Here is a 12,978-nt window from a genome sequence, read left to right on the forward strand (position 1 = left end):
AATTAATGATTGAAACTCAATGATTAATACATGAATAATACATTAAAGTTACATGTTGGCGATTTAATTTCTAAAAACTACGTAGGTAACAGAATACACGTCTTTACAAGGCTTGTAAACTTATTTCATGAAATATCAATATTTTGTTAATTTTTTTTATATGGAATACTAGTAAGTTAATAGTAAAAGTAAAATTAGTTTAAAAACATGTTTTTTTTTTAATAAGTAGACCACGTACAGACGTAAACGTATTAGAGTCGACTCTTAAGTCATATTTAGACTTCTTAAGATTTAATAGCTTTTTTTCATAAATATTTTGATAGATTTATAACACTAATGTAATAGCCAATATAAGTGAGGCATTACCTTGTTTGTCAAGTCCATATTATAAAGGCGAGGGCACAACGTCGTCGGTCAGCTAGCGGCGCGTGCTTCCTGCGTGCTTCGGGAAGGGGCACGTGCACGACTTTAATTTATAAAACTCGGTATATGCACCGTACCTTATACAGTATGTTACTAATTTTGTACGGAGAATTGTTATGTAGGTTTTGTTTTAGGACTATAAGTTATACTTATTAGGTTGAAGAGTGGAAAACATTATGGACAACGCGTATGACAGAAGTAGCTGTTCATAAATAAACGACTATATTTCATTGCAATCGAAAACATCAAAAGATAGTTCTTTAAAATCACAATAACATTATTAATGCAAAATCTAAATGTTGTGTCTGTTTCCGTATAATTTTTGCTCAATCACATAAAAGCTATGGAAAAAAGCTGCGTTCTCAAACACAACTCTAATGACTGGTTTCCTGGGTTTTTCCTAGAATTTATTGAACTCATATACATAGTATCGAACTACTTGTCTGTGATTAATATTTATTATAGTTAAAATATGAACTAGCAAAATTCATTAAATTGTTCTGATTGACAGGCACGATGACATCATCACAAAATATTGAGAAAACATCACACACTAGTCCCAAACGGATATACCTAAGTAGGTAATCGATATTTCAGACGCATCACTGTTTTATCAATGAGAATGATTATTATTGTATGTTAATAATTCTAATATGGACAAATCCTTAAATCATAATATTATGCATTTCTAAAATACGCAAAAATTAAACCTAAAAAAAATTAGGTGTATGCTTTATTGTTAATTTGTTAGTGTAGACTTTAATTATGTAATTATATAGGTATTATCCTCCTACGGCTACACAAATATGTACATGTATATTTATCCGGAATATACTCTATCTTTATGCTGAATTTCATGTAGATCCGATCCATTGAGCAGCGAAAGAGAGAAACCCCATCTACACATCTTCACACACTTTCGTTTTTATAAAAATATTGACCATTAAAGTTGTTCCATCAGAAATACCTCCAAAAGTGTAACTATTGACGGCATAGTAAATACAATTGATAAGCCTTAACCCCTTGCCCTAGTTAGTTATTCGTGAACAAGATTTGCATTTAAGAAATCATACTAACAACGTTCTTTAACTTTATTTAACCTCAATACGGAAGGGTTAACGACACTTTATTACCGTTCAGACAAGATAAACGCAAAAATACTTCTTCACATTGAAACTACATATTACAATGATTATTTAACTTCTGTGAAATATAATGAACCTGTTTTATTTGAATAAAGTAAATCAATTTTTTTCTTCTATCCACTTTGTGAACTTTTCGCAGGTAAATGCGATAAGAAGTAATACAATAGAGGATTGGGCCGGTATTCTTGGAAAACGTTATAGTTATTCTTCAAAATTAGATAATACACATGATCGCTATCAACAATAATAGGATGGATAAGTTTTCTACAACTGATTACATTATTCTAATATACTTATTATGAAAAGCGTCGTTTTTAGGGTTCCGTAGCCAAAATGGCAAAAACGGAACCCTTATAGTTTCGTCATGTCCGTCTGTCCGTCTGTCCGTCTGTCCGTCTGTCACAGCCGATTTACTCGGAAACTATAAGTACTACAGTGATGAAATTTGATGGGAATATGTGTTGTATGAACCGCTACAAAAATATGACACTAAATAGTAAAAAAAAGAATTGGGGGTGGGGCCCCCCATACATGTAACTGAGGGATGAAATTTTTTTTTTCGATGTACATACCCGTGTGGGGTATCAATGGAAAGGTCTTTTAAAATGATATAAAGTTTTCTAAAAAACATTTTTCTTAAAGTGAACGGTTTTTGAGATATCAGCTCTCAAAGTCGTAAAAAGTATGTCCCCCCCCCTCTATTTTTATAACTACGGGGTATAAAATTCTAAAAAAAATAGAGGTGATGCATGCTAATTAACTCTTTCAACGATTTTTGGTTTGATCAAAGTATCTCTTATAGTTTTTGAGATAGGTTGATTTAACTGTAATTTATTATATTTGCTGCTACGGAACCCTTTGTGCGCGAGCCCGACTCGCACTTGGCCGGTTATATTTTCTAATAATCCTATTTTTAACACGCTGTATTTAATTGTGGTTTTGGAGCACGATTAAGCGTGAACGCATGCTTTTGTTTTGTATAAAGTATAAACCATTTTTAACGTACATTTATGTTTTGTGGTTTGGTAAGTAGAGCATATTTTTATCAATTTTAATGAAAGTTGTTATTTCTAAATGTAACGTTTTTAGACATATTTACGTTTTAAATTTTAGTTCAAAGGATATCCAATTCGATCTTGGATTAATTTATGTAAAAGCCGAGGAAAAAATACGAGGTACAAATAATATACTATCTTTGTAGTGTGAGTTCTCACGCCCATATTTACGCAAGAATGTGTGGCATTTTCTTTGATAACTCGGCTTGTTTCTATGCAAACAACGCTGCGACATTTTCATTTGTGAGCAAGTCGAAGAACGAAGCTCATTATTCCTGCACTCGTATGCCTGACAATAGGATCGTTACACAAACATCTCAAGCCGTTCTTAGAACTACATCATGACTACATCACACTCATCACCCTCGCTGTGGAATGTACCAAACAAACGTAAACAGAATGACATTTTGGAACATACGGTTTATTAAATTTATTCAGTTTCAGTTGCTTCATGAACTTAAGAAAGGTACCTAATAGGTAATAGGTACCTATGTATACTTAGGTACCTATTAGGTGTAAGTATGCATATAAAATTGTGGATATAATATTATTCATTAAAACTGAAAAATAGGCTCGTCCTATTTCGGCACAGGCTAATCCGGTTGACCTGATATTTTTTTTTCTCAAATTGTAACTGAATTATCATCATCAATTCCACTGTTGTTTTTCAAATACCAATTCCATTGTACAGCGGTTGACACAGCATTAAAAAAAAGATTCCGACGAATTGAGAACCTCCTTCTCTTTTGAAGTCGGTTATAAGTATATGAAACTTATATGAAAGGATTTTATTAAACTTTTTTTTTGAGATTTTACCTAGACTTGATACAAATATGAACTTTGGTAGAGTACTGAAAACAGATACTCGCCCGTAAAGTAAATCGATGAGTGACAATAGTTTGAAATGGCAGGAGGACCCCACAAACGTAAATGTTTATTTCATGTCTAACCTAAGAATGATCTATATTCCCTCAATTGATTGTTGAACTAGGTAAATAAATCTATCCTTTTCCAAACCATAATATATTAATTAAATAATCACAATAAATCACGGTCAATTGAAGTAATGTGCATTGTTATGTAATGCCTACATACAGCAATTGCTAGGAGCGCCTCAAATTCAAGGTTTCTCAATGACCTTCATGCAGCCTGCCTTTTGTTGTTTTCTATTTGTTATGATGATTTCCTCTGCGGTCTGCTTGATATATTGAACTTAATTTATTATTTCATTGACTATTGGTTATTTATGCTCCCATTGTTTAATGTTGCTTATTAATATATTTATACCTAATTTATTATTGGTTAAAAACAGAATAGCGTGGTCGTTAAGGAGAACAAATGACTCGGGCTCAATTCCTATTTTAGTTTTTGCGGTTTCCATTTGCTTTTTGCTACTGAAAACTACACTCATACAAAATAGATTATATTTTTATAGTTATCTGGTAGTACGCTATTAAGTACGAAGATTGTAAAATAGAGTCGCTTCAAAACTTAAATATTTCGATATGAAAAAATTTCTCTTAATACATAATTATTTTAATCAAAAACTTATAAAAAATCCATCATCATCATCAACTTTCGCATAACGTTAATAAAAATTAATTATTAGAACTCCAACTTATAAATTACAAACTTGGCAACACTATAAACAAAACCAGAATGCATTTTGCACCATAAATCTCAATATTTACAGCTAACAGGAAGCTGAATTAAGTATATCTCAATATGTTAATCAGGACCATAGATTAATTTCCTTGATGATTAATAATTCTTTCTTAAGTATAACGATCGTTTGAGACATACCTAATCCCACGCTCTATGTTCACAATGTCTAAAGCAGATCATAGTGATATTATTATGAACTAGCGACCCGCCCCGGCTTCGCACGGGTGCAATGCTGATACTAAATACACTACAGAAAAACTGTGAACGTTGTATATAAAAACATAGCGGCCCGCTCCGGCTTCGCACGGGTATAAAATATATGTATAGCCGGGCGGCCGGCCGGTACCGCCGCAAACGCTACGTCCCGCAATTTTTAAATCTGTAATATCTTCGAAAATATTCACTTAAATCATACGGTGTAAAGGGCCATATAGATCTATATTAAATGAACAATGTATTCCAGGTATTTAATTGGAAGGATTAATGCTGTATTGGTTAAAATCGCTTCGAAAATTAGCCATTATTTGTCGTAAAAAGTAAATGACAAAAAAAAGTTATTGTGGGTTATCCATAAGAGATAGACATATACCATCGCGGACTTTTCTGTAGACCTTTTCAATGTGTATAATACTTAGTACATTATTTTGATAAAACTCGTAGGGTTCAGCCTGCGTTTGCAATGTAAGCGGAAAAAATGTAATTTTTTACGACATCACATTAGAAACCTCAAAAATAACAGTACTTTTCCACTATTTAATGGATGTTATTATACATATAAACCTTCCTCTTGAATCACTCTATCTATTAAAAAAAACCGCATCAAAATCCGTTGCGTAGTTTGAAAGATTTAAGCGTACAAAGGGACATAGGGACAGAGAAAGCGACTTTGTTTTATACTATGTAGTGATTCAGGTCATCTTTAACGTTGGCTGGCGACTAATTACCACGGTTTCTGTTCATTAACATTTGTTTATTGTTCAAGTTATAAAAAGGACTAAACAGAGATGAAGAAAGTATTTTCTTCATATTTTACAACTTTTGAACATGCTTAACTACTTTTGCAGTGACTTCTTTTTAATATCATTGGTAGGTATACCAAAAAACATATATGCGATTTCTTATGATTACTTCCGTAATTTTACTTCAATTTGTAACTATCGTTTCTTTAGGAATATTATGTTTAAAAAAAGACTTTTTTTTTCAAAATACTCTAACTATTCGATCTATCAAGTGCAATGCCATGTATGTTGATGGTATTCATTGGTAATGAAGTAAGTATTGTATTGTGTTAAAGAAGTAACATGCATTTTCCATTACACCTTGAAATAATGCGTAGGACTTAGAATACACCGTGGGAAACAAAATATGTACATGTACCTTCTATTAGTATCTACATTTTACAGTCTAATTAAAAGTGTGTAGGTCTGTAGCAAGGTTTTGTACTTTAATTATCGTGACTTAATTAATAAATAATTAAATAATCGAATGCCTATTGTTGAGAACCGCATGAAAATCTATTCAATCGTTTTTGAGTTTATCGCGAACAAACCTCTGTCTCTTGGCCTGTTTTATTGAATGAACACTGTAGTTAGACGAACATATTTGCATGTAGAGCATATAGTCCATTGAATGAGTCCCTCCAAGGGGGGTCTAGAGTGCGTGAGTTAGTAACGTAAGATGTTTCTTCGGAAACATGTCAAGAGTCCCTAGGTAATAAACATACTAAAACCCCGGGCCACTAGGAGGAGCCCCGGAGTGGGGGGAGGGGGGAAATGGGTCCATTTTTTCATTTTTCGCTTAAATCTCAAAAGCGGTACATGTTAGAGAAAAACTTTCAAGGAAAAGTTGAAAGGCCATAAAATTATCTACAAGTTGTACCTGAATCATTTTTTCGTATATCCTACCGTTTCTGAGTTATACGCGGTAAAACATGATTTTGGCTCAAACAATTTCCACATCAATCGATCAAAAAATATTTCTTTCTTCCAAAAAACTCAAATGTGCAACTTGTGACCGGTACTGATAGATTGCTCTTAATTAGGTCTATAATTGGTAAAATAAACACATTCCTCCATGGAAGCCTTTAGGAGGAATCGATTGTCAAAATATTATAATATGGTAGTTTGAGTTACTGAACTTGATCTTTTTATTTTTTTCTTCCAAAAAACTCAAAAGTGCAACTTGTGACCGGTACAGATAGATTGCTCATAATAAGGTCTATCATTGATAAAAATACTAGATTCCACCACGGAGGCGTTTACGGGGAATTGAATTTTATTAGGGTAGATACGATACTTGAACTTTTTATTTTTTTTCTTCCAAAAAAACTCAAAAGTGCAACTTGTGACCGGTACCGATAGATTGCTCATAATTAGGTCTATCATTGATAAAAAAACCAGATTCCACCGTGGAGGCGTTTAGGAGGTATTGAATTTTATTAGGGTAGTTACGATACATGAACTTTTTAACTAACTACCCTAATAAAATTCAATTCCCCGTAAACGCCTCCATGGTGAAATCTGGTATTTTTATCAATGATAGACCTATTTATGAGCAATATATCTGTACTGGTCACAAGTTGCACTTTTGAGCTTTTTGGAAGAAAAAAAATAAAAAGTTCATGTATCGTAACTACCCTGATAAAATTCAATTCCCCGTAAACGCCTCCGTGGTGGAATCTGGTATTTTTATCAATGATAGACCCAATTATGAGCAATCTATCTGTACCGGTTACAAGTTGCACTTTTGAGTTTTTTGGAAGAAAAAAATAAAAAGATCAAGTTCAGTAACTCAAACTACCATATTATAATATTTTGACAATCGATTCCTCCTAAAGGCTTCCATGGAGGAATGTGTTTATTTTACCAATTATAGACCTAATTAAGAGCAATCTATCAGTACCGGTCACAAGTTGCACATTTGAGTTTTTTGGAAGAAAAAAATAAAAAGATCAAGTTCAGTAACTCAAACTACCCTAATATAGTATTTTGACAATCGATTCCTCCTAAAGGCTTCCATGGAGGAATGTGTTTATTTTACCAATTATAGACCTAATTAAGAGCAATCTATCAGTATCGGTCACAAGTTGCACTTTTGAGTTTTTTTGGAGAAAAAAAATAAAAAGTTCAAGTATCGTAACTACCCTAATAAAATTCAATTCCCCGTAAACGCCTCCGTGGTGGAATCTGGTATTTTTATCAATGATAGACCCAATTATGAGCAATCTATCTGTACCGGTCACAAGTTGCACTTTTGAGTTTTTTGGAAGAAAAAAATAAAAAGATCAAGTTCAGTAACTCAAACTACCATATTATAATATTTTGACAATCGATTCCTCCTAAAGGCTTCCATGGAGGAATGTGTTTATTTTACCAATTATAGACCTAATTAAGAGCAATCTATCAGTACCGGTCACAAGTTGCACTTTTGAGTTTTTTGGAAGAAAGAAATATTTTTTGATCGATTGATGTGGAAATTGTTTGAGCCAAAATCATGTTTTACTGCGTATAACTCAGAAACGGTAGGATATAGGAAAAAATGATTCAGGTACAACTTGTAGATAATTTTATGGCCTTTCAACTTTTCCTTGAAAGTTTTTCTCTAACATGTACCGTTTTTGAGATTTAAGCGAAAAATGAAAAAATGGACCCATTTTCCCCCTCCCCCCACTCCGGGGCTCCTCCTAGTGGCCCGGGGTTTTAGTATGTTTATTACCTAGGGACTCTTGACATGTTTCCGAAGAAACATCTTACGTTACTAACTCACGCACTCTAGAACTTTTTATTCAATGGACTAATAGTGAAATTTTCAAAACGTAGGTAATTGATTGTGATTGCTAAACTCCTATTTATATTTACTAGCTCTACAAGCGGCGTAGTTGATCGCACAACAGTATACAATTTCATTATGGGAACCAGCCATTGGTTTCCACTTGAATGAGTACTATGATTTTACATTACAAGTGTCGTGTAACCGTTATAGTCTCACGCTTGAGAGCCCGCATCCGATAGCTCAGACTTGCCTGTGAAAATGTATGAAAGACGTGATACAAGAGACCTGTGTTTTCTAAGATATACATATTTCACTTTCTAACAACTGATTGAGAGTACTAACATTTGTTTCACTAAAAGAAGTGAACATTTAATAGTTTTTTTTTTTAATAATAATTATTATAGAAATCCAGGCGTATGATAGATAATAAAGCTCTACAAATAACATGCTCTAAAATAATGTTACATTATTTCAAAGGTAAAATATTATTAAAACATATTAAAGGTATACTGAAACAATGTAGATATTTTAGTAAGTAACTGTGTAGTTGTAGAATTAACAAGTTTTATCAAAATATGTGAAGTCATGTGTGCCATAAGTAATGTATTGTCACAGTATTGTTCCAAAGAAGTTTTGATAGTGAAACCGGTTCGATAACAAAATATGGTAAGGGTGCGATAAAATTCGTAAAGATTTCAATTGTACAATCTATACCTACTTTACTTGACAGTAAAATGAAATATTAATTCAGTTTCTTATAATTTTATCCTACCACATGTTTTTCCTTGAAATAAATAAAAAAAAATTGGTTGTCTGTAAAGTCTAATAATTACAAGTATTAAGTTATTAATCGATTTAATTCATATGTTTTAACCACTTCTAAGTTACGTAAAATCATCATCATGATTATAGTGAAATATATTTGAAATTTATTCATACATTTGCTGCTTCGTAAATACTGATTACTTTAGCTGATTTATAAAATTTTAAACAAAGCGACCTTTCTCTTGCTTGTCGCGAAAAACATCAAGAGCGAAGTTTTTGGACCATAAAGGATCTGAGTACTTGGTCCTATTGTTTCTCTTATGAACAAACATGAGTTGCGTAATTCGGTTGCGTAAGATGAGCACAATATGGTCGATGCACGATGTTTATACAACGTGAACCACCAAACGTGTTTAGTTTGGTTACATTGTTATTGGTATGTTTTGTTCTGCTGGGGTATTGTTCCCGAAAATTATCTTTACTTATCCTAATAAGAATTTTTCAAGTAAGTGTTATACCATTTTGGAATTGCAATAAAATTACCTCTTTTTAAGTTACTTGCCGGAGTTGCATAGAATTTTTTTTTTTCAGTACACTTAGAGGAAGTTGAGTGAAATCGTAATTACTAAGTCCTTGATTGGACAAAAACTTAATTTTCTTTAAAATATTGGTTAGATATGTATTGTTTTTCTTATTTCAATTTGAAAAAGGGTTATTGACGATAGCATAACAGCAATTTTTTTTAATATACCAATAATTGTAGGTCATCGGGGGCGAAATCGCCTCACAAGGTATAAAATTTTAATTTTTTTTATAAATGCCTTTTATTTTTTTAATACCCAGAGGGGAATTTTTTTTTTATTTTTCTGGTGACTCTCATGACCACCCCTATCACCCCTCTTCCTAGCTACGTAACCTTTTGGGACACCCTGTATATGTAATTTTATTTACAATATAGGGCGAGCTTGAATTACAATACAAACTTATTTTCAGTAGTCTTGAAGCTGCAGCTTTATTATAATTATTGTGTCTTAAAAAATATTATATACCTAAAATATACATTTAACTTTCAATGAAAAAGTTAAAGATGTTATAATTATTTTTATAGTTAAGATGATAGGTAATTAATATTAAGATGTAGCGTAGAGTTTTAGATTTCTTACGATTTGAAAGTTTAATTTTTGGTGCTTTCGATCGATCTTGTGTCATAAAAAACTTATTTGAATCTACAATTTTGACAGTATTCTTGAAGCTTGCTAATTATATTTATACTGTACTTCATGGTGTCCAACGCTTAAATATCCTCACGTTTCAATTCTATGAGTCATAGTGTAAGTTACCTTAGGGACTCTTGATGGAATAACAATGAATGATGAATCGATGACTAAACCATAAAATACAACAAATAATAACATTATAGATCATGGTTATAGAACTAGGGTGCGTTTCAATGTAATTTACATATAATTGTGATTTAACTAACTCGACAATGTTTTCTTCGTTGTTTGGAACACCTGTCAGGGAAATTGTTAGAAATATTAATATGTATTCGTTTTAAATATTATAATTTATTAGGTACACAGTTTAGATACAAATCCAGAAGTTCGTAACATATTGCTTATACAGGGTGTCCCACTATTGGTATACTAAGGCGCTGACTCCACGAGCGAGAGAATCGCGACGAGTCCGCCCTTATATCGTCGGATAATCTCCACGAACGAGCGATAATTCCGCCGCGTATCGTCGCGACTCGTAACGGTATCGCCACGTTTCCTTGAAGAGAACTACGAGGCAACGCTGAAATGACGCTGCGTTTGACAGCGCGCCCGCTGCTAGTCGCGGCGGGCTAGCGACGATGTAATGACGTTTCGCACGCTCATTGCCACTCGTCGCATCGCGGCGATAATATCGCCGTGTGGAGACGGTTCCATAGAGAGTGTATAGAAATACGTGGCACGACGATAATATCGCCGCGATTCTCTCGCTCGTGGAGTCAGCGCCTAAGCGCGAAGGGACTTGTAGTTTTGGATACACTGGTCATGTAAAAAATACTTAAACAACACAATTACCTACATCAAAAAAATTTTGCTAAATTTTTCCTGAAAATCCATGTTTTCTTCTCTAGCTTCGCGCAGCCGGCATAATATACCGCTTCGCTAATGTGAGCATTTTGTCTATGAAAACATAATCTTAAACGATAGGTCACGTGCTGGTAGCAAAGCTGGGCGGGGTGGTTGTTATGGGTATACTTACACATAGAGTTTTAAGAATTCATCTATTTGAAAAAAACTGCATCTGGAATTTTATAAGTATTTTTACGTACTCAGCGTATGCAAAACTATAACCTCCTTTGAGCTTAGTAGTGGGACACCCTGCATATATCGGGGTTCTTTACATTACTTGTAAAATATCAGTTCGATTCAGAAAGGAATAATTTTACAACTTACACACATTAACGAAGTGAAAAAAGATAAAGTTAGTTTGTTGTTATTTTTGTGTTCCGATAAATGATAAACTTTTTTTCAAATCTTATATATAAAATTCTCGTGTCACAATGTTAGTCTGCATACTCCTCCGAAACGGGTGGACCGATTCTCATGAAATTTTCTGTGCATATCGGGTAAGTCTGAGAATCGGCCAACATCTATTTTTCATATGTACCAAGGGCGAAGCCGGGGCGGACCGCTAGTATTTTATAAATTTTTATATTTTTTCAAATAAAAATTGTAATTTTTTAATTTTTATTTGAGCGCCATCTAGGCATTTCCATGCAAACTGTGTTATATTTTGTTAATTGTTATGTATAGGTTGCATTTAAAAAAGTTCCTTTGATTTATCACAGAGGGCGCTAAAACAATAATGTTTCATATAATTATTTAGTAGATGGCGCTAAAAATAAAATGTTTTACATTTTGAGTATCTGTGGCTTCAAAGTTCTTATATACCTACAACCTTACAACAATTTTCGGTCCTTTTGGAAGATATTTCAAAAGTCTAAATAGGTTAATACATTTCTGAGTGTATATCAGAAGCTTTAAATTGATGTACGGTAGGCAGCAGTGTATGGCATTGTTAAGATTGTTTCGTTTGGCACTGGTTCGAAAGCAACGGGTATGTTGAGCCCCGAGCTAAGTTGTGAACGCGGGAGGACGAGCGGGATCAGCAGCCGCCAGCCGTCGGCCCGCGGCCCGCGGCCGGCGCCCGGCAGTGAATACTTGTACGTCGCGGTGACAGGTGGCATGTCGCCCCCTCATGAGTTACTCGTAAACGTGACTCTTGTCTTTTGTTTATAAACTTAATGTTTGTGTGAAAAATAAAATGAAGGTTTTATATGCTGCAGAGGGACTTTATACCTACGGAACCTTGATAAATTGTTAAGTTAACTTGGACTTTAGAAGTGTCGTGAAAGTGTACCCAGAAAATACCGGCTCCGCGACTCATGTCCACAAGTACGATTTGAATGCGAAATTGTCATAAACTAGGTACGTCCGTAGTACATGTATAGATGTAATTTACAATAGTGAGTAAATTTTTTGAATTGGTTTCGAGTATCTAATTGGAAGAGACTTCCTTCAGTAAAGTGATGATAACGGGTAATTTGTGTGAATCAGAGCGCGGGAGTGGTAGCGCGGCAGTAAGAATTATTGGTTGCTGTCGGTACTTACCTTGGTAGTTGGAAGAGTGCATTGTTGTGAAAAGCAATGGACACGGATCGGCACCGCGAGGCCACGGTTGAGTTGAATGCCCGCTATGGTGGTCGACTGCCGGGCATCGAATAGTAGAAGCATAATAATATTATCTAACCCTGATTATTATACAATATATTTTACCACCTTATAATGAAGACATTAAGTATATCTGGTATGCCATACAATCTTTGACCTAATTGAATTGAACGTTGACAGTCAAATCGTCCCCCTGCTTGGTATTAGTGGACAATAACCTTTATTGTTGAATCCATTAGGAATAACTAAATAGATATCAACCGATGCATGTGTTCATGTACCATTTAAATTTCGTGATTGAAATATTGATTACAATTATTTACAATGTACCATTATATTAAGCGTGGGTCTTGTTCATGATATCCGCATTATATTTTTCGGTTATAATGAAAGAAAAGTAGGTACATATTGAGAATTAAATTCACTAAA

At 33.7% G+C, this 12,978-nt stretch overlaps 1 protein-coding gene across 4 annotated transcripts in view; it reads left to right on the forward strand.

The window, feature by feature from the left end:
• Window positions 1–11,978: 11,978 nt before the first annotated feature.
• The window catches only part of LOC149487800 (band 4.1-like protein 4), a 40,654-nt gene continuing 39,654 nt past the window's right edge, over window positions 11,979–12,978 (forward strand). The window contains exon 1 of one of the 4 annotated variants that reach the window (XM_089696515.1): window positions 11,979–12,306. The gene's annotated coding sequence lies outside the window, so the exon portion shown is untranslated. The remainder of the gene's footprint in view (window positions 12,307–12,978) is intronic. The other 3 variants (XM_089696514.1, XM_089696516.1, XM_089696517.1) reach the window with 3 other exon arrangements.

This window comes from Colias philodice, chromosome 6 (assembly GCF_061535455.1).
Source record: "Colias philodice isolate Cphi_HAF_F1 chromosome 6, ilColPhil1 Martin Lab GWU primary, whole genome shotgun sequence".
Taxonomy (NCBI): Eukaryota; Metazoa; Arthropoda; class Insecta; order Lepidoptera; family Pieridae; genus Colias; species Colias philodice.